The sequence below is a fragment of the Pleurodeles waltl genome, chromosome 10, assembly GCF_031143425.1.
Source record: "Pleurodeles waltl isolate 20211129_DDA chromosome 10, aPleWal1.hap1.20221129, whole genome shotgun sequence".
Classification (NCBI taxonomy): Eukaryota; Metazoa; Chordata; class Amphibia; order Caudata; family Salamandridae; genus Pleurodeles; species Pleurodeles waltl.
Genome location: NC_090449.1, coordinates 978943856 through 978964555, shown reverse-complemented (window position 1 = coordinate 978964555; position 20700 = coordinate 978943856).

Here is a 20700-nt window from a genome sequence, read left to right as displayed (position 1 = left end):
CATGTGGCTGGTGGATATTTTGTGCAGTAAGTCAGTGTGCTTTTGCCACAGGCTTGCATGTGTTCTTTGTTCTTCATGCTTCCTTGCTTGCTGTTGTTGGTTTGACCATGCCGCCGGAGGCCATTTTGTGTAGCTAGCCAGTGTGCTTTGTCATAGGCATGCATGTGTTATTTGTTTTCCATGCCTCCTTGCTTGCTATTGTTCGTTTGACCATGAGGCCTGAGGCCATTTTGTTTAGCCAGCCAGTGTGTATTGGCATAGTGTTCTTTGTTCTTTGTTCTCAATGCCTCCTTGCTTGCTATTGTTGTTTGACCATGTGGTCGGTGGATATTTTGTGCAGTCAGTCAGAGTGCTTTTTCCATAGGATTGCATCTGTTCTTTGTTCTTCATGCCTCCTTGTGTGAGTGTGCACGTCATAGGCCACCATTTGTCTTTGCTCTCCATGCCATTTGGCTAGGGGCCATTTTGTGTAGTTTGTGTCCATACTCCTGAATGTGTTCCATGCCTTCTTGCTTTTTGGTTCACCATATGCCTGGTAGCCACTTTGTGTAGCCAGCCAGAGTAATTTTGCCATAGGCTTGCATAGGTTCATTTTCTCATTGCCTCCTTGTTGTCTGTTGTTAGTTGACCACGTGGCCGGTGGCAATTTTGTGTAGCCAGTCAGTGTGCTTTTGCCATAGGCTTGCATACGTTCTTTGTTCTCCATGCTTCCTTGCTGGCTGTTGTTGGTTGGCCATGTGGCCAGTGGCAATTTTGTGCAGCCACCCTTTCTTTACTCCAGTTTTCAAAGATATTTTCTCGGGAGACTTTTAGGAGGTGGCAATGGCTTTTGTTTTAGTTTATTTCTTTACTTTTCCCTGATATCATTTTAATAATATATCTTGAGGATCATAGTAGCATATGTATATTATGAATATGATTATGATGAGCAGTGCTTTATATTACATGTATTTTTTAAAATTTTCAACTCCTTGCTTCCGAATAAATTTCTCATACTTCCATAGCACAAGCATCAACAATTAATTTGTCTTTTTTAATTTTTTTTTTTTAATTTGTTTATTTTTTTTTAGATTTTTTATTTTAATTTTGATTTTAATAAAAAAAAAACTTTTTTGCATTTTGCCTCCACCCATCCACCCCCTGACTGACTGCCATAAGCGCACAGCTGCACAACAGCATTAACTTTTTTTGCTGTTATTTTATTTACTTCAAACTCTCTGCTTGCAATAGGCACACATCAATCTTCATTTTTTAAGGTTTATTCTATTTTCCCATGAACCTCCCTGACTGCCACAGATGTCTCCCTTAGAATAGATGCACATAAAACAGAAATTTCCATCTGTATGTTGTTATCCTGATTGGAAATGAAATTGTATGATGTGGTTTTGTGTTTGACTTTAAAATGGTTGGATATATTGATGTTAATTATTTAGGATAATAACTTAAGTAACCAACCACAATAAATTATAATGTCTTTGGCTGTACTCATTTAAACTGCACCTATGACACATTTCATTAAAGGTTTTTCTTGCTTGCTTGCTTTTAGGTGGGCAAGAGAAAAGACATCACCCACAGTACTGCCAGGCAGGAGGCCTGTACAAAGACACGTAGCCATACAAGATGTGACATCAGTGCTTCAGTCTCCTCTGCTTCTGCAACTCAGTGTCACTGCCAATTAACAGTTTTAAGATCATGCCAAACAAAGGTGCTGCCAAGAAAGTGGCCAGTGAGAAGAAGCAGCTTTCCTTCACTGGTGTGCCGACCACAACTTATTTCTGGAAACTTGTATTTACTGCACCAACCTCCGGGGAGGAAGCTGGGAACAGCACTCCCACATCAACTGCACCACCCCAACCTAAGCCCAAGCCCATATTTGTCAATGAGGAGGCCACTGCAATCATGGCAATGCCGATGAGCAGTGATGTTGAATTGGAATTGTCCCTTTTGCAAAGTAGTACCCAATTGTTTCAGGAAACAGCAAACTGGACAGCAGCTTTAGCCAGCAATAGTAGATCTTCTTGAAGCTGGAGCACATCAGGGGGTTGGGCTTCCTGATGAGCAAGAACCTCCTCTTTTAGAATCATTGGCTCCCTGATCTCCAGTAAGAAAAAGAAAGGGTAGTCCACCATCTTCTCCAAGCATCCCTTCTGATGATGACCTGAACATGGATTGGACCCCAGCAGTGTCTAAGAGATGCCAGGAGAGGCAAAGGAAAAAAAAGTTCCTGGAAGCCTTAGAATTTTGGAAGGGGATGAGGAGGATGATGACAAGCCACTCATTGTTATTGAAGTTGGCACAAAGGAGACCAACATTGGCCCTTCCAGGCAACCTGCTCCGAGGGATGTGGCACAGGTACCACTGCCAGTTCCCAAATTTGTAAGGCCCCTGCTGAGATCAGCATCAACCAGTAACTTAACAGAAGTATGCACTACAGAGAGACAATCGATACACCCACCTACCTTCAATTCTTCTACAGGCATTAGCACTGGCACACTTGGGACTTTTTTATGATTAATGGGCAAAAAAATAACATTGCAATATGTTCCATTTGCCACAAGAGTGTTTGTTGAAGTAAGAAGTAAGTGAATTTACACTATGGTACTGTAGGTCAAACAACTCATATGGAAAACAAATCATGCAATCCGGTGGGAAACGCACCTTTAAAAAATTGCTGCAAGTGATGGTGGTGAAGGTGAGGATAGTGGGTATTCATCAGCTCCACTCACGGTGGGAGATGATGAGGAAGAAGAGGGTGACATCTTTACACAAAGCAAACCTGCCTCCAGCAGTGTGGCAGTATCACCTGCCTCAGTGACCTCAAAATGGCTCGAGTCAGATGGAGACACCATAACATACAGTATGGGCCCCAAGACAAACATTGAGTCTACCACCTCCTACTTTTCAGACATCACCTTCATTAGTTGCCCCAAAAGAGCAGACAATCCAGTCTACTATTGCAGGATTGTTTAGGCAGGAGAACCCTATGACTGCAACCACCCAACAGCACAGTTCTACAATGAGAAGCTGGCTAAAATGTTAGAGCTGGACGTCCTCCCTTTTTCTTTTATGGAAGAGGTAGGATTTTTAGAATTTGTGGCAGCCATCTGCCCAAAATGGAAGGGTCTAAGTCAGACCTATTTTACCTGAGTTGCAGTTCCAGCACTCCTTCACGATGTGGGGCAATTGGTTGGACAAGCTTTGCAGCAAAGTGCTGTTCACACTATCCACCTGACGAAAGACATGTAGACCAGTTGTGAAGCAACTGATTACATGTGTATCACTGCATACTGGCATTCTTTTGAGGGGGTTAAGCAACAGCTATCTACAGGTCTCAGCACTGAAGATACTTTCAAGGATGTTCAGAGACATGCACCAGTGTACATGTTCGCCATGGAGAAATCCCATACAGGTGCATACATCTTGGAAGACTTCAACAGCAAAATGTGTGAATGGCTGTGAACCAGAGGTCTCAGAGTTTGATTTGTTGCCAATGGACAGTGGCAGTAATATAGTCAAGGCCAGATGGTTGCTATTTCAGGTTCCTGTGTTTGGTGCACTGCATCAACCTGGTTACGCAGGGCTTTCTCAAAAAAAGAAGACATAGTCAGAAACATACTATCCATCTGAAAGAGAATCTGCACCCATTTCAGACTTTTTTTTAAAGCTCGGAAGCAGTTAAGGATTATTTAGTGTGCTGATAGAGTACCATTTAAAGCCCTCACACAGGTGGTGCCAGCACGTTGGAACTCAACATATTACATGATGCAACGTCTGTTTGAGCAGTACAAATGGATCGATGACTATGGGGGTCATTACAACCCTCACATGTTGGAGACCCGACTTACCTGGATCCAGAGGGTCCTCCACCAGGGGACAGGACAGGAGGCTGCTACCGCCAGCAGCGCCTGCCAGAAGAACACCGCCAGACCATATTATTGGTCATAATACAGCTGGCGGCGGTCTACTGGCATGGAGCTGCTGGTGGCAGCAGCACCACCTTACCGCCATCTGCCTGCATGGCCACAGCCGGATTTCCGCCATTCTTGTGGTGGAAATCTAGCTGTCGTCATAATATGGCAGATGGCTTGTAACCGTGGTGATGATCTTTTGACGGCCGTCGCCGCGGTGGTAAGCGGTTTTTACCACCGATGTTAAAATGAGGGCCTTTGCCCTTTAAAGAGAAGGGGATGTAATTGGGAAAAGTATGATCATGGATGGGGACAAATGGGGCCTATTCAAATGCCTGACACAGAATCCACTTCCTTTTGAGGTTTTCACAAGGAAAATTAGCAAGGGGGGCAGTACAATGGGCCAAGCTATCCCGTTGTTGCATCTGCTACAGGACCATTTAGAAAGGTGACTGAAAGGTTTGAACTCAACGGTGTAACCCATGCCTTGGTTGAGAGCTTAATCCTTTGCTTGGCTATTAATACAAGGCTCCAAAAAGACATTATGTTGCCCAAAGAGTACATCTATGCCACACTCCTTGATTCAGGGTACAAAAGGTTCTGTCCACTTTCATTCCTTTTTGTGAAGGGGATGTTTCAAAATACAATAGTTGGATTGCAAGCTGGAGACCTGGAAGAAGAATGACTGGAAATTACTCTAGCCCTACTCCCGGACAGATGTTCTAGGGTGCCGTCTTCAACTTACAGAGAGTGATGTCTTGTCTCACACCAGCAACAACCACAACTATAGGAACAGAAGAATTGGCCCCAACGTCTGTATTGGCTTAGTTTCAAGTCTTAATTCCAGTGCAGAGGTGAAAGCAAAAGAGATCGAGCAAGTGGGAGAACAAATGACCATTGAGAGGATGTTCCAGGAGTATTAGGGTGACCCAAAAGAGGTCTATGTGTATCAAAACCCATTGGTGTATTGGCATGTGAAGATGCACCAATGGCCAGTGCTCAGCAGTCTGGCAATAAAGTGTTTGGCTTGTCCAGTAGCCAGTGTGTCTCATGTGCATGTGTTTAGTGGAGCTGGCCCAGATGTCACAGAGAAAAGGACGAGATTCTCACCTCAAAACATGGAGATTGACCTTGATCAAAATGTACCAACATTTTATACCATACAATTACAGTGTTCCTAAAACAGCACAGGAAGAGGAGCAGGAGCAGAATGATTGGTCAGACTCAAATGGTGTTAGCTGACCAACTTCCGGGTAAAACACCTGAGTTTGAGGACAAGCTCTATTTCCCTGACTGATTATGCCACCATTATTTATCGTCAAACTTCTTTCTTTGCCAAAAAAATTATATAGCTAGTGGAACATTATGGTTGTGTCTGATTTATGCTGCCCCTGCATTGTTAGTCAAATGTATGGCCAGATTAAAGTTGGACCAGTGTGGCAGTGAAGAAGCCTTGCTATTCCCTTCAGGACATTGGAGACAATGCCTGCTTGCTTCCCAAGCCTATCCCTTTTTTCATCACCAAGCAGGGATGCCCCAGAAGATCATTGATTAACAAGACTGCCAAATTCCAACGTGTTCCTTGCATCAAATAGGAAAAACAAATGGGTTGCTAGCAACATGCTTGGATCTGCAGAGGTAACTATTGCACCAATGAGTGATGATCTATTATTGAGAGACTGTGAGGGATAATTGATTATCTATGTGGTGGCACACATTGAGGGGTGATGAACTAATCAGTAAACTTGATTTCAATGATTTGCAATGTTTGAGGCCATATGGGTGATCATTGTTGCTAAAGGGGAGTGGTCCTTCAAATGTAGTGACATTTACCTGCAGGGTACTCTCCTTTTTTCTGGATCTTCAGATATTAGACCAGTCACTTTAATTAACAAACACAAATCTACACAAAATGCTGCAATTTTGTTTCTCTATTTGTTCTTCAATAGCAGTGTACTACAAGTCTATCTCGCTCAGATCGGGAGTAGGACGGAGTTACTCAGAGTCAGGAGAGGATGGAAGGACTCAGTGCGGGACTACTTCAACAGCCAGAAGAAGGAAGTTATCATTTTCAGAGGAAAACCATGATGATGAAGACTTGGAGGCCTAGTACATAGCTGTGTAGAATAGAGAAAGGTGTGATGATTTGGGAAATGCTGCTGAGTGTGCACTACTGGCAAATGTGAAACTCTTCTTTTTCTTACTCTCTTACTGCCTCTGAATCTTCTAGGGAACACTCCTCGTAAAGCTTACCCTCCTTCTGTCCTTTTCCTTGACTCTACAATGCAGTCTCTGTTTTACAAACCACAGACCTTCTCCTCTCCTGCATGAACGAAAGGTGAAAGCTCAACACTCCTGCTTACCTACTGGACCAATTCTGCCACGCACCCAAGAGTGACTGACATTCTGAGAAGAATGCAGATGTACCACCCAGTTTGGCATAATAGTACCATTTTTCTTTTAACAATCATCATTTTTAGAATTTGGTGGGTTCACTTCACTTCTCCATAATTTGTATTTTTCATACCTAGATGACAGAACCTCTAGATATCAGATAATAATATGGTTCTTACAAGCTGAAGGACTGTATGCAATGCATTTAACTGAACTGTGTCATACTCATTCCTTTGTTTCCTTCGACAACAGATTGATGATTGTTAGACCTGACAGCCTTAGGGTGGTCACCCCTAACTTTTTGCCTGCCTCCCTCCACTTTTTGGACACTGTTTTTGCTGGCTTTTAGACTCTGCGCACTTTACCACTGCTAACCAGTGGTAAAGTGCATATGCTCTCTCCCTTTAAACATGGTAACCTTGGATCACACCCAATTGGACTATTTGATTTACTTGTAAGTCTCTAGTAGAGTGCACTATATGTGCCCAGGGCCTGTAGATTAAATGCTACTAGTGAGCCTGCAGCACTGGTTGTGGCACCCACTTTAGTAGCCCCTTTACCTTGTCTCAGGCCTGCCATTGCAAGGCCTGTGTGTGCAGTTTCACTGTCACTTCGACTTGGCATTTAAAAGTACTTGCCAAGCCTAAAACACCCCTTTTTCTACATATAGGTCACCCCTAATGTGTGCCCTAGGTAACCCCTAGAGCAGGGTGCTGTGTGGGTAAAAGGCAGGACATGTACCTGTGTAGTTTACATGTCCTGGTAGTGTAAAACTCCCAAATTCGTTTTTACACTACTGTGAGGCCTACACCCCTTCATAGGCTAACATTGGGGCTGCCCTCCTACATTATTGAAGTGGTAGCTGCTGATCTGAAAGGAGTAGGAAGGTCCTATTTAGTATGGCCAGAATGGTAATACAAAATCCTGCTGACTGGTGAAGTTGGATTTAATATTACTATTCTAGAAATGCCACTTTTAGAAAGTGAGCATTTCTTTGCACTTAAATCTTTCTGTGCCTTACAATCGACGTCTGGCTGGGTTTAGTTGACAGCTCCTTGTACATTCACTCAGACACACCCCAAACACAGGGTATTCAGCCTCACTTGCATACATCTGCATTTTGAATGGGTCTTCCTGGGCTGGGAGGGTGGGGGGCCTGCTCTAACACAAAGGAGTGCCACACCCCCTACTGGGACCCTGGCAGACAGGATTGAACTGAAAGGGGACGTGGTGAACTTCTAAGCCACTCTTTGAAGTCTCCCCCACTTCAAAGGCACATTTAGGTATAAAACAGGGCCTCTGTCCTACCACCTCAGACACTTGCTGTAGAAGAAACCTGAACCAGAACCTGCACCCCGACAAGAAGAACTGCCTGGCTGCCTAAAGGACTCACCTGACTGCTTTCTACAAAGGACTGTTGCCTTGCTGTTGCCCTGCTGTCTTGCTGAGCTCTTGCCTTGCTGCAGAAGTGCTCTCAAAGGGCTTGGATAGAGCTTGCCTCCTGTTCCCTGAAGTCTCAGGACCAAAAAGACTTCTCTCTTGCAACTGGACTCCTTGTGCGGAGAAAAATTTGACACACAGCTCAGCTTGCTCCGTGGTGAAAAATTCACTGCACGCTGGACCGGAAAGACGACGCTCGACCCCGCGAAGAAACGATCGACACGAAGCCTGCGGTGCGACCGGAACTTCGACGCACGGACAACTTCGACGCCTGGACAACGCCACCCGACTTCCAGAGAGAAAATCGACGCAGCGCCTGCCGTGAGGGAGAAAATTCCACGCACACCCTACCGGAACGACGCGCAGCCGGACTACAAGCCTAGGATTCCACGCACAGACCCCAGGGCGTCGGAAAACCCCGCGACCCACCGAGGAGACCTGTCCGCGTGCCGGAAATCGACGCAACGTCTTCCCCGCATGAAAAATAACGACGCAAGTCTGTGTGTCAAGGGGGGAAACCGACGCACACACCATTTTTCCACGCATCTCCTCCTCTGCGGCCCTTTGCGGAGATTTTTCACTCCAAACCAGGTACTTTGTGCTTGAAAGAGACTTTGGTGGTCATTACAACCTCGGCGGTCTTTTTACAAGACCGCCGAGGGACCGCCGTGCGGAAGACCGCCAGTAGTGGCGGTTTGCCGCTCGGCGTATTATGACTGTTGGCTGCCCTCTGTCCTTTTATGGGCGGAGAGCCGCCAACAGCCATACTGGCGGGCGGCGGGGAAGTGGAGGTTGCTCCACTTCCACCGCCACGCCAACACAACACCGCCCAGCGAATCACGTCCTGTGATTCGGCGCGGCGGTGTTCTGTTGGTGGTGTAGTGTCGGCGGAGCAGCCCCCATGGCTCCCGTCCCTTCCCGGAGGATCGACGGAACAGGTAAGTCGATCGTCTGTTAGGGGAGGGGGGTGAGGGGGTGTTGTGTGGGTGCATGGGGGTGTGCGTCTGTGTATGTAGAGGGGGTGTGTGAGTGCATGCATGATTGCGGAGGTGTTGCGTGTTTTGGGAATGAGTGTGTGTATGTCTGTATGTATGTCTGTATGGATGTGTGCGTGTATGTTTGTTTATGGGTGTGCGTGTCTGACTGAGTGTGTGGATGTTGGCATGTATGTTGGTGTGTGTGCTTGTGTGTGTTGGTGGTGTCTGCGTGCGTGTCATGTGTGTGTGAGTTATATGATGTTGGGGGTCGGGTGGGGAGGGGGGCCCTGCCACCTTTGGGGGGTGGCAGGGGTAGTGGGGGGTGTAGGGGAGGGAGTCGGGGTGGGGGTGGGCGGTGGGGGAGACCCCTATCAGTGCCAGGGAAGGAATTCCTTGGCACTGATAGTGCTTACCGCCATGGATTTCAAAATACCGGCGGCGGCCCTGGAGGGCGGAACGGAGAAGCGGCGGATGACCATTGCGGTAACCGCCATGGTCATAATAAATAAAAAAATACCACCAGCCTGTTGGTGGTCTTACCGCTGCTTCTCCGCTTCCGCCAGGCTCGTAATGACCCCCTTTGTTTGCTTTTTAAAGACTTAAGACACTTTGGTGGTCATTACAACCGTGGCGGACGGTGTTAAAGCGGCGGTAAGACCGCCAACAGGCCGGCGGTAAATAGTTTGGAATTATGACCATGGCGGAAACCGCCAAAAAAGACAACCACTTTAACACTCCGACCGCCACGGCGGTACAAACAAACAGCACGGCGGTCACTGCCAACAGACAGGCGGAGGACAATGTACCACCCACAGTATCACAACCTACCAATCCGCCACCTTTTCCGGGGCGGATTCACCGCGGATAAAAACACGGCGGAAACAGGAATTTCGAAGGGAAAACGCTCACCTCTACACAATCCACGAGGAAGAAGGGCACCATGGAGCCGGAACTCCATATTCTCCCTGCGATAGTCTTCCTGCTCCTATACGAGGATCATCAACGCCAGCGGCGAAGACCACAGTGAGTACTGCACCTACGACATAGGGGAGGGGGGAGGCAAAAACACAGGGACACACACAACCAACATCCCAACCCCCACCCTGACGCTCACCCACAACAACACACACACCAATGCATATCTATATATTACAGTAACACCCCCCAACACCCCCCGGAAGAATGCAAAGACAAAAGGAAAATAGTGGAACCATTGTAATATATTAAAATCAAGTAGGCAAAAATATATATATACACCATAAACAAAATATACACCATGATTAGTAGTGCAGGTATTGCACCATTCATAGTCCGTGGACCACTGGGCCCAAAATGCATGGGCGAGGCCCACACAAGATATCCGATCAAAACGGAGAGAACACTGCTGGGGCATCAGATAGAAATACAACAGGCACCTCAGGGGGAAGGGAAGGGAGGGCACCTCAGCCGGATGAGTGCACCACGCCAGATCCACGAGGGGGCTCCATGCCCATTGATGTATCCTGGGGAGTGCAAAGCCACAGTCTCTCAAGTCTCTGCAGTGGGTGGTTTGCCCACTGTACCATCCTGGGGAGTACAAAGCCACAGTCTCTCAAGTCTCTGCAGTGGGTGGTTTGCCCACTGTTCCATCCTGGGGAGTGCAAAGCCACAGTCTCTCAAGTGGATAACAGTCTCCACTGTTTCTGGAGGGGGCTTTGTGCCCAGAGTGCTTCATCCTGCCAAGGACTGAGGTAGTGGATGTATCTCTCCACTGGTTCTGGAGGGGGCTTTGTGCCCAGAGTGTTTCATCCTGCCAAGGACTGAGGTAGTGGATGAGATACTCCACTGGTTCTGGAGGGGGACTGGTGCCCAGAGTGCAGCACACACCCCGTGACGGACGGTCCCAGTAGCATCACTGCCCCTGCCGCAAATGGGCTAGTGGTGCATTCCATGGCGGTCTTTGCCCTGTTCAGCGGTCCCTGCCCTGTTCAGTGGTCTTTGCCCTGTTCAGCGGTCCCTGGCCTGTTCAGCGGTGCTTGAGTTGCCAGTGTCAGACCTGTTCAGCGGTGCATTCCATGGCGGTCTTTGCCCTGTTCAGCGGTCCCTGCCCTGTTCAGCGGTGCTTGAGTTGCCAGTGTCAGACCTGTTCAGCGGTGCATTCCATGGCGGTCCTTGCCCTGTTCAGCAGTCCCTGCCCTGTTCAGCGGTGCTTGAGTTGCCAGTGTCAGACCTGTTCAGCGGTGCATTCTATGGCGGTCTTTGCCCTGTTCAGTGGTCCCTGCCAAGGTGGTCCTTCATTGCCCAGCAGGGCTGTGGCTGGCGCTCCTTCATGGGTCAGCTAGGCTGTGGCTTGCGGGGCCCTCCTGGCCAGCTGGGCTGTGGCTGGCGGTGGCCTCCTGGCCAGTGACGATGGGGCTGGCCTCCTGGGCAGTGACTCTGCCGGTGGCCTCCTGTCCAGTGACGATGGGGCTGGCCTCCTGGGCAGTGACTCTGGCGGTGGCCTCCTGGCCAGTGACGATGGGGCTGGCCTCCTGGGCAGTGACGATGGGGCTGGCCTCCTGGGCAGTGACTCTGGCGGTGGCCTCCTGGCCAGTGACGATGGGGCTGGCCTCCTGGGCAGTGACTCTGGTGGTGGCATCCTGGCCAGTGACGATGGGGCTGGCGGAGGCCTCCTGGGCAGCAGGGATGATGGCGGTCTTCTCCGCCGTGCTGATCCTCCCAGACTTTGGAGATTTCTTCTGCCCCTTCCCCACCTTGGGAGGAGTCACAGCTGAGTCGACACTCCCCCCGGGACCCTTGTGAGCGGCTTTGCAGGCTGGAGTCTTCCCCCTCTCCCGCCGGGCACTGTCAAACTTCTAGTGCTTCACGGGGGGACTGGCTGTGCTGTGGCTCCGTGTCACACTGGCTGTCCTGGTGGCCGGTGCACTCCACATACCTGTAACAACAGGCACCACTGGTCCCAGAGATTTTTTGGCTGAGGTGCTAGTACGGGACCTATGAGTTGGAAGGGGGGGTGGTGGGAAATAGGTTAAGGGGGGACAGGAAAAGTTGTTTGGAGACACTGGGACGGGTAGCTGGAGGGGGTTTGGGAGTGGAGGAAGAGGTGGTGGTTGTAGGAGGTGTAACTTTTGTGGATTTGGGTGCAGGTGCATGCGCTAGAGGCTGCCGTGAGGTGGATGGCGGTTGGGTGGGTGTGTGCCTGCGTTTGTGTATCTTGGGAGGGGCATCACAGACACACTGGGAGAGGACACAGGGGACGTGTAAATGGTAGTGGGGGTGGTAAGTGAGCGGGTGTGGTGGTGGGTGTGCTGGTGCGGGACGTAGTGGCTGTAGTGGTAGTGCATGCAGGTGTGTAGACGAGACTGGGAGGGAGGAGGGAGACGACGAGGAGGGGGACACAGTGGAGGCAGTGGATGTTGGTGTGTCTGTATGTGTGTGAAGCTTGCGTGAGTGCCTGTGGGATGTGTGGTGCTTATGATTGCCTGAGCTTCCCTTGTGTGGTGAGGTGTGTGCAGGCTGGTCTGATGGTGTGCTTGGGATAGGCTGGGGTGCAGGGGATTGGGTCTGGGTGGAGGAAGTTGGAAGGGGGAGGCTATATACAGGGACAATGGCTGTCATCAGTGCTGAGACCAGAGTTTGCAGGGTTCGATGAAGGGCAGCCTGACCAGAATGAATGCCCTCCAGGAATGCATTTGTGTGTTGCAATTCCCTTTCTACACCCTGGATGGCATTCAAAATGGTAGACTGCCCAACAGTGAGTGACCTGAGGAGGTCAATGGCCTCCTCACTGAGGGCAGCAGAGGTGACAGGGGCAGGGGCTGAGGTGCCTGGGGCGAAGGTGATGCCCACCCTCGTGGGTGAGCGGGCACGGGGCACACGCTGAGGGGCTGCTGGGAGGGCGGTGCTGGTAGGGGGGGTGGCAGTTGTACCTTTAGAAGTGGGGGCCACAGATTTTGCCACCACCACAAGGGAGCTCCCATCGGAGGACGAGTCCATGTCGCTGGTTGCAGATCCTGTGACCGCCGTGGTGCTCCCCTCGCCCTCCGTCCCACTGGTGTATTCTGAGTCCATGGTGTGGCCCTCCATGGCCATGTTGGATGCAGCTCCCTCGTGCTCCGGTGCCACTGTACCTCCGCCTGATGATGCTGATGCACAAAAGAACAGGGAGACCACAAAAAGGGGGGGGGACGACAGAAGAAACACAGGTTGAGTGCATGGCTTACCACTACCGTTGGCGGACAATACAGACACAGCAGCCCCCTGCACTACGTCGCGCTGTTGGCCTCTACAGATGCAATTCCCGGGATATGGCCTACATGGCTATGGGCGACATCTGCACACATAGATGGCACAGGGGCATGAATACCTGTACTTGGCACTCTACAGAGTTGGGGTGGGGTGCCACATGGCCTGCATTACGGAGGGGCCTAGCCTACGGAACTCGCCCTGGCCTAGGGAAACCCACAGCCCTCCTCCCCACCCAGACACCTTCACTGCGCGCAAAGTCCGCTGAATGATGTTGTACTCACCCCCTTGTGTCTGCTGTGATGCCCTCAAGCGCCCATCCAACTCAGGGTAGGCCACCGCCAGGATCCGGAACATCAGGGGGGTCATGGTTCGACGGGCACCCCTCCCACGTTGGGAGGACATCCCCAGCTGAGCCTCCGCCTTCTTCTTGCTCCAGCGGCGAATGTCCTCCCATCTTTTCCCGGCAGTGGGTGCTCCGTCTGTGGTGGACCCCCAGGGTCCGGACGTCCTTGGCGATGGCACGCCAAATATCCTTCTTCTGGTGGGCGCTGACCTACATGACATGTACAGGGGAAGAAGAGAAGTCATTACCAACTGCACCGTCTAAGTGAGTGGCCCACATCCCTACCCTTGCCATGTGGCACATGCATTCACAGTCCTTCATGCACGCAGAACTGTGCCCCCTTCATTCTTACAACCAACCCTCTCCACACAGGCATAGCCCATACAACGTGCTCCCTGTGTACTTACCTGTTGGTCTGGAGGACCGTAGAGTAGCGTGTACTGGGGGAGGACCCCGTCCACGAGCTTCTCCAACTCCTCTGCAGTGAAGGCAGGGGCCCTTTCCCCAGATGCACGAGCCATTGTCTCTTCCAGACCGAGGTCACAGCAGCACTTGCAGTGTAGGTCCTCTCCTGTCGAAGATCAGGTATCGATTGATTCAACAGATAGAAAATGGCGGTCAAGTACTCGGCGGTCAGGTCCGCGGCAGTGCATACCATCACCGCTGGCGTACATCGTCATTGGCTCCTGGGACCCATAGGGTCCAATGTTAACCAATGCAGCATTGCGCCGCGGTCTTCGACCGCCTTCCGCAATGGTGTACAACGCCAGTGCAGTTACCTCACATCCCATTGTCCCACTTTAGAGGTCAGGCAGCTGCCATTTCAGGGGCCCACATGGCCTAATTACCAACTGCGTCACACATACCTAGGCCTTGTCTCACAACACAAATACAGGCCACATTTTGTGTATGAATGGTGTTCTGTGTAGACTGTGGGTACATACCTCTGAGTTGTTTCACTCTGTGGTCGCTGTTGTCCTTCCTAGGAACTGTCCGCTGGGACATGTGAGGAGATGGCGAAATCCTCTGGTGTACCGACCGCTGGTGGACCTGTCGACAATGGAGGAAAGAAGTTTGATCATCAACTACAGGTTTGACCGTGCCACAATCCAGGAACTGTGTGTCCAGTTGGAGCCAGACCTGATGTCAGCAATTCGCCATCCCACAGGAATCCCCCTCAAGTGCAGGTGCTATCAGTGCTCCATTTCCTGGCAAGTGGGTCATTTCAAACAACAGTGGCCATGGCTTCAGCGATATCCCAGCCTATGTTTTCTAATGTGTTGTCCAGAGTGTTGTCTGCCCTGCTGACACACATGTGGAGCTACATCGTTTTCCCTCAGGTGGAGGATTTGCCTACAGTGAAAGGTGACTTCTATGCCCTTGGACATATCCCCAACATCATAGGTGCCATTGATGGGACCCATGTAGCTCTGGTCCCCCCCCCACAGGAGTGAACAGGTGTACAGGAACCGGAAGAGTTATCATTCGATGAATGTACAGATGGTATGTTTGACAGACCAGTACATCTCCCAGGTAAATGCTATGTTCCCTGGCTCTGTGCATGACGCCTACATCCTGCGGAATAGCAGCATCCCTTATGTGATGGGTCAACTCCAGAGGCACCGTGTGTGGCTATTAGGGGACTCTGGTTACCCCAACCTGTCATGGCTACTGACCCCAGTGAGGAATCCCAGGACCAGGGCAGAGGAACGCTACAATGAGGCCCATGGGCAGACTAGGAGGGTGATCGAACGCACCTTCGGCCTCCTGAAGGCCAGGTTCAGGTGCCTCCATATGACAGGTGGATCCCTATTCTACTCACCAAAGAAGGTGTGCCAGATCTTCGTGGCCTGTTGTATGCTTCACAACTTGGCTTTGTGACGACAGGTGCCTTTTCTGCAGGAGGATGGTCCAGATGACGGAGTTGTGGCAGCTGTGGAGCCTGTGGACAGTGATGAGGAGGAAGCAGAGGAAGAAGTCATTGACAATAGGGACTCAGTTATCCAGCAATATTTCCAGTGACACACAGGTGAGAATACATTCCTGCCTACTACAAGTACTGTAACACTTCTACCTCTATCCTGTCTGTCGATTTCAACCAGTATATGGTCACTGAGTTGTACATTTCCCTTACGGTTTCACAGGTGTGGTTTCCAACGTGTGTCATCTGCTTAGATTCCTCATGGACTTGAGATGTGTGACATAGGTATGTTGACATTACATTTGAAAACGCATTTTGTCACTGTCATTGCTAATACACATTTTCGAAAGCACAGACTGACTCCAGATTGTTTTGTGCTTCAAGGGTGTTTATTGAAGTGCTCAATATTGGAGGGGGGGTGTAAAATGGTGAGGGGTGATGGTGGAGGAATGTCCATGGCAGAGTCCAGTCTATTAGTCTCACAGGTGCATTGCCCATATGGGCATAGGAAGTGGATCTGGGGCAGTTCCAGTATGGACAGGGTTACAAAGTGGGACAGTAGGATGACAATCAGGGTGGTCTCATTTCTTGGTGGGGGTCTTGGCATTGTGCTCTGTCTTGTTTCTGGATCTCAGGGACCGCTTGCAGGGTGGTTCTCCGTCTCCAGGGGATGGGGTGCTGGTGTGGTGGTCCTGTGGCGGTGCCTCCTGTCCACTAGCGCCGGCGGAGGTGGTGGGCAGTTCATCGTCCAGGCTAGTGTCAGGGGCCCCTTGGATTGCCACAGTGTCCCTCCTGGTGTTAAGTATTTCCTTCAGCACCCCTACGATGGTGCCCAGGGCAGAGCTGATGGTTCCTAGTTCCTCCCTGAAGCCCAAATACTGTTCCTCATTCATGCGCTGGGTCTCCTGAAACTTGGCCAGGACTGTCTCCTGGGAGTGGTGGTATGCTCCCATGATGGAGGAGATTGCCTCATGGAGAGTGGGGTCCCTTGGCCTGTCTGCCCCCTGTCGCACGGCAGTCCTACCAGTTCCCCTGAGTTCCTGTGCCTCCGTCCCCTGGACCGTGTGCCCACTGCCACTGCCCCCAGGTCCCTGTTGTTGTTGGGGTGGTGGGTTATCCTGGGTTCCCTGTAGTGGTGGACACACAGCTGATTGAGGTGTCCTGGGGACGGAGGTATGGGCCCGCTCGGTGGGTGCTGTGCTGGTGTTACCAGAGGGTGGAAGGTCTGTGGTGGGCTGTGCCTGTGTGAGGGGAACCGACTGTCCTGAGGCCCACGATGGTCCGGGCTGGTCATCTGGATCCAGTTGGACAGAGCTGCTGTCATCACTGTGGGCCTCTTCTGTGGGTGGGGTGGAGATGTCTGGACCCTCCTGTCTGGTGACGTTAGGTAGTGGTCCTGCAGGGGTGTAAAAGCATGATTATTGCATCTGTGTGTGTCATGGTGTGCAATGGGTGGGTGACCGTGTACCCCAGTGCTAGCATTCCTGTGTGGGACCTTGTGTGATGATGTTTGAGGGGGGTGTAAGGGTATGTGCAGTGGGCATGCTTTAGTGATGGGTGTCCATGCTTTGTTGTGTCACGCAGGGCTTGGTGTTGGGATGTGTAGTTTGTGATGTTGGGACATTTGTGAGGAGTTGGGGTGCTGGGGGTGAGGGTGGGGGTATGTGATAGCATGCAGGTAGGGTGGGGGATATGATAGTTAAGATTTGACTTACCAGAGTTCATTCCTCCACCGAGTCCTGCGAGGCCCTCAGGATGCAGAATCGCCAAGACCTGCTCCTCCCATGTTGTTAGTTGTGGGGGAGGAGGTGGGGGTCCGCCGCCAGTCCGCTGTACCGCCAGGTGGTGTCTGGAGACCACAGAACGCACCTTCCCCCGTAGGTCGTTCCACCTCTTCCTGATGTCGTCCCGATTTCTTGGGTGCTGTCCCACCGCGTTGACCCTGTCGACTATTCTTCACCATAGCTCCACCTTCCTAGCTATGGAGGTGTGCTGCACCTGTGCTCCAAATAGCTGTGGCTCTACCCGTACGATTTCCTCCACCATGACCCTAAGCTCCTCCTCCGAGAACCTGGGGTGTCTTTGCCGTGCCATGGGGTGGTGTGGGTTGGTGTGTGTTGTGCTGTGTGGGGTGATATTTAGTGGTGTGTTGTATGAGGTGCGTGGATGTTATGTGGGTGATGGTGTTGTGTGCCTGTGGATGGTAGTTTGTGGATGGTGGTGTCTCTCTCTGGCCTTCTCTCTGTAATATTGGTCGTAGGGGTTTGTGGGTGCTGTGGGTGTGTGTTTTATATTGTATTGGGTGTGTGGGAGTGGTGTGTGTAAGTGTATCAGGTGTGTGTATTTCAAATTGTCCAATGTGGTGGTGTTTTGGAGATGTGTGTGTATTTTGAGCGCGGCGGTGTGTACCGCCAATGGAATACCGTGGTTGAAAGACCGCCGCGTGGATTCGTGGGTCGTGATAGCATGGGCGTATTTCTGTTGGCGTGACAGTAGAGGTTTTGTTTTTGCCAGTTTATCACTGACCTTTGGTGTGGCGGACTTGTGTGGGTGTCTGGATTTTGTCGGATTTTGAGATGTGGGTCATAATAGCTGTGGCGGATTTCCGCGGCCGCGGCGGTGTGTTGGCGGTCTTCTGCACGGTGGTAAGCGGCTTTTACCACCAATGTTGTAATGACCCCCATAATATCACTTTCCAGTGATATCTTTACATTCTCTTATTGCATCTTTTATCGTTTTGACCTACAAATATCCAGATAAATATTATATATTTTTCTAAACACTGTAGTGTATTTTTGTGGTGCTATATTGTGTTATTGTATGATTTATTGCACAAATACTTTACACATTGCCTTCTAAGTTAAGTCTGACTGCTCAGTGCCAAGCTACCAGAGGGTGGGCACAGGATAATTTGGATTGTGTGTGACTTACCCTGACTAGAGTGAGGGTCCTTGCTTGGACAGGGGGTAACATGACTGCCAACCAAAGACCCCATTTCTAACAATGATGATGTGCTGCTCATCACATTAATGAATACGGTTGTTATATTGTGTAGTGTTTGTCTTTGTCACACCTTTTCTCAAATCTCCTTTCCCATTCATTCATCAAACCCCTAACCCTCTTACCGGGATATGTGATTTATTGAGGTGTGACTTAATTAACAACAAACGGATCGCACACTTGGTGGAGCGTATGTGTTTAAAATGTGACACCAACTCACTGCAGGATCTTCTGTTAACTGAGCAATAGCCCACCAGCACCAGCTTATCTTACCCAACCAGGCATAAAAAGATTCCATATATTTTAGATGTAGAGGAACATCATTTCTCTATGTCAACATCATCATTCAGGCCTTGTGTTGCATAAATGCTTAATCTTGCCTACTCCAGACTTTGAGTACAATTTTCCTGACTCGAGTAATTTGTAACGTTAGTTTTGATTACATTCCATGCTCCCCATTGTTCAGAATAGTTTACTGTTAGACCTGACAGCCTTAGGGTGGTCATCCCCCAACTTTTTGCTTGCCTCCCTCCACTTTTCTGACACTGTTGTTGCTCGTTTTAGGACTCTGAGCACTTTACAACTGCTAACCAGTGCTAAAGTGCATATACTCTGTCCCATAAACATGGTAACATTGGTTAATTTCCAATTGGCATATTTGATTTACTTGTAACTCCCTAGTACAGTGCAATACATCTGCTCAGGGCCTGTAAAGTGAATGCTACTAGAGGGCCTGCATCACTGGTTGTGCCACCTTCATAAGCAGCCCCTTAACCACCTCTTAGGTCAGCCATTGCAAGGCCTGTATGTGCAGTTTCACTGCCACTTCGACTTGGCATTTAAAAGTACTTGCCAAGCCTTAAACTCCCCTTTTTCTACATATACGTCACCCCTAAGGTAGGCCCAAGGTAACCCATAGGCTAGGGTGCTAGGTAGGTAAAAGGCAGGATATATACAGGTGTGTTTTATATGTCCTGGTAGTGGAAAACTCCTAAATTTGTTTTCCACTACTGTGAGGCCTGCTCCTTTCATAGGCTAACATTAGGTCTGCCCTCACATACTAGTTGAGTGGTAGATTCTGATCAGAAAGGGGTAAACAGGTCATGTTTAGTATGGCCAGAATGGTAATACAAAATCCTGCTTATTGGTGAATTTGGATTTTATATTACTATTTTAGAAATGCCACTTTTAGAAAGTGTCTCACTTAAAAATGTTCCTAGAGGAATTATTTAGATGTAGTATGCGTACATATGATCCAGTCTTCATTTATTGAATAAGACAACTCCACACTATTAAAATCCAAAATATTACACAATAGGATTCAGGAAGTTCAAACAAATGTACAACAATTCCAACTAATGTCCATTTCATAAACAATATGTATGTAGGCCGATATACTGAACTCACTGCCAGAAATACTCTTCTGAGATAAAATAGCCATCATCCCAGGAATTTAAGGAACAATTTACAGTTTGGGTAATTCTTAAGGATTAAACGTAATTGCACCACGAAAGACGACTATTTTTTGGAAGCCAAGACTCTAATGTCCAAATTGATCAAAAGAGGCTATTCATATAGACTGGTTAAAAGATCCCTGAAACGTGCCTGGTATTATGATCGACAAGCCTTACTCCAGGTCAAAGAAAAAGCTGTTCACTCTCGTATGACTTGTGTTACAACTTTTGGTTCAGAGTCAAATGGAATTTAAAAGATTATTTAAAAAGAATTAGCACTTATTAGTCTCTCTTGATATTCCACTTGAGAAACCATTATTTGCCTTCAAAAGGGGTAAAAATTTGAGAGACAGTCTAGTAAGTGCCTACATTGAATCAGAACCACGCACAGTGAGTATCATCCGGGGGCTAACACCAAGGGTTGGACATTACCCGTGTGGGAATTGCAGTGCAAATTCTTCCACTAAAATTGTAAAAACATGTTGTTTGAATGAGAGAACTTGGCAGCTGAAACATTTTTCTAGTTGTGGCTCTAAAAATGTTATTTACTGTATTCAATGCCCATGTTCTTTGTTTTACATTGGTAAAACAACTTAGGAGGTCAGAAAATGAATAATTCAACATCAATAACAAATACGGTGTAATGTTGTGAATGCTCCTGTGGTTGAACATTACAATCTTATGAAACACGCCCCCCACGATATGCACTGATTTGTACTTGAAACCCTTGAAAAGATGTGTAAATGTGGACCGCCTGTTGACCATTAAAGAGAACCAATGGATTTGGCTTGCAGATACAGTTCAAAAGGGTCCGAATCAACAGGTGGAATGGCAGATATTAGCAACGTCGTAGGTAGGCTATCTTGAACGAAACAGTTATTGTGATGTATTCCACATAGACGGTTATGGATCTTAACTGCCATTCATGGTTCTGTGCCTGCAATTGCGGACACTGAATCAATATCTTGCAGCTCTACTAGAGAGGGTATGGTCCCTTTCAGGGTTTCCTATTGTGTCCTTTTCTTTCTTAAGGTTG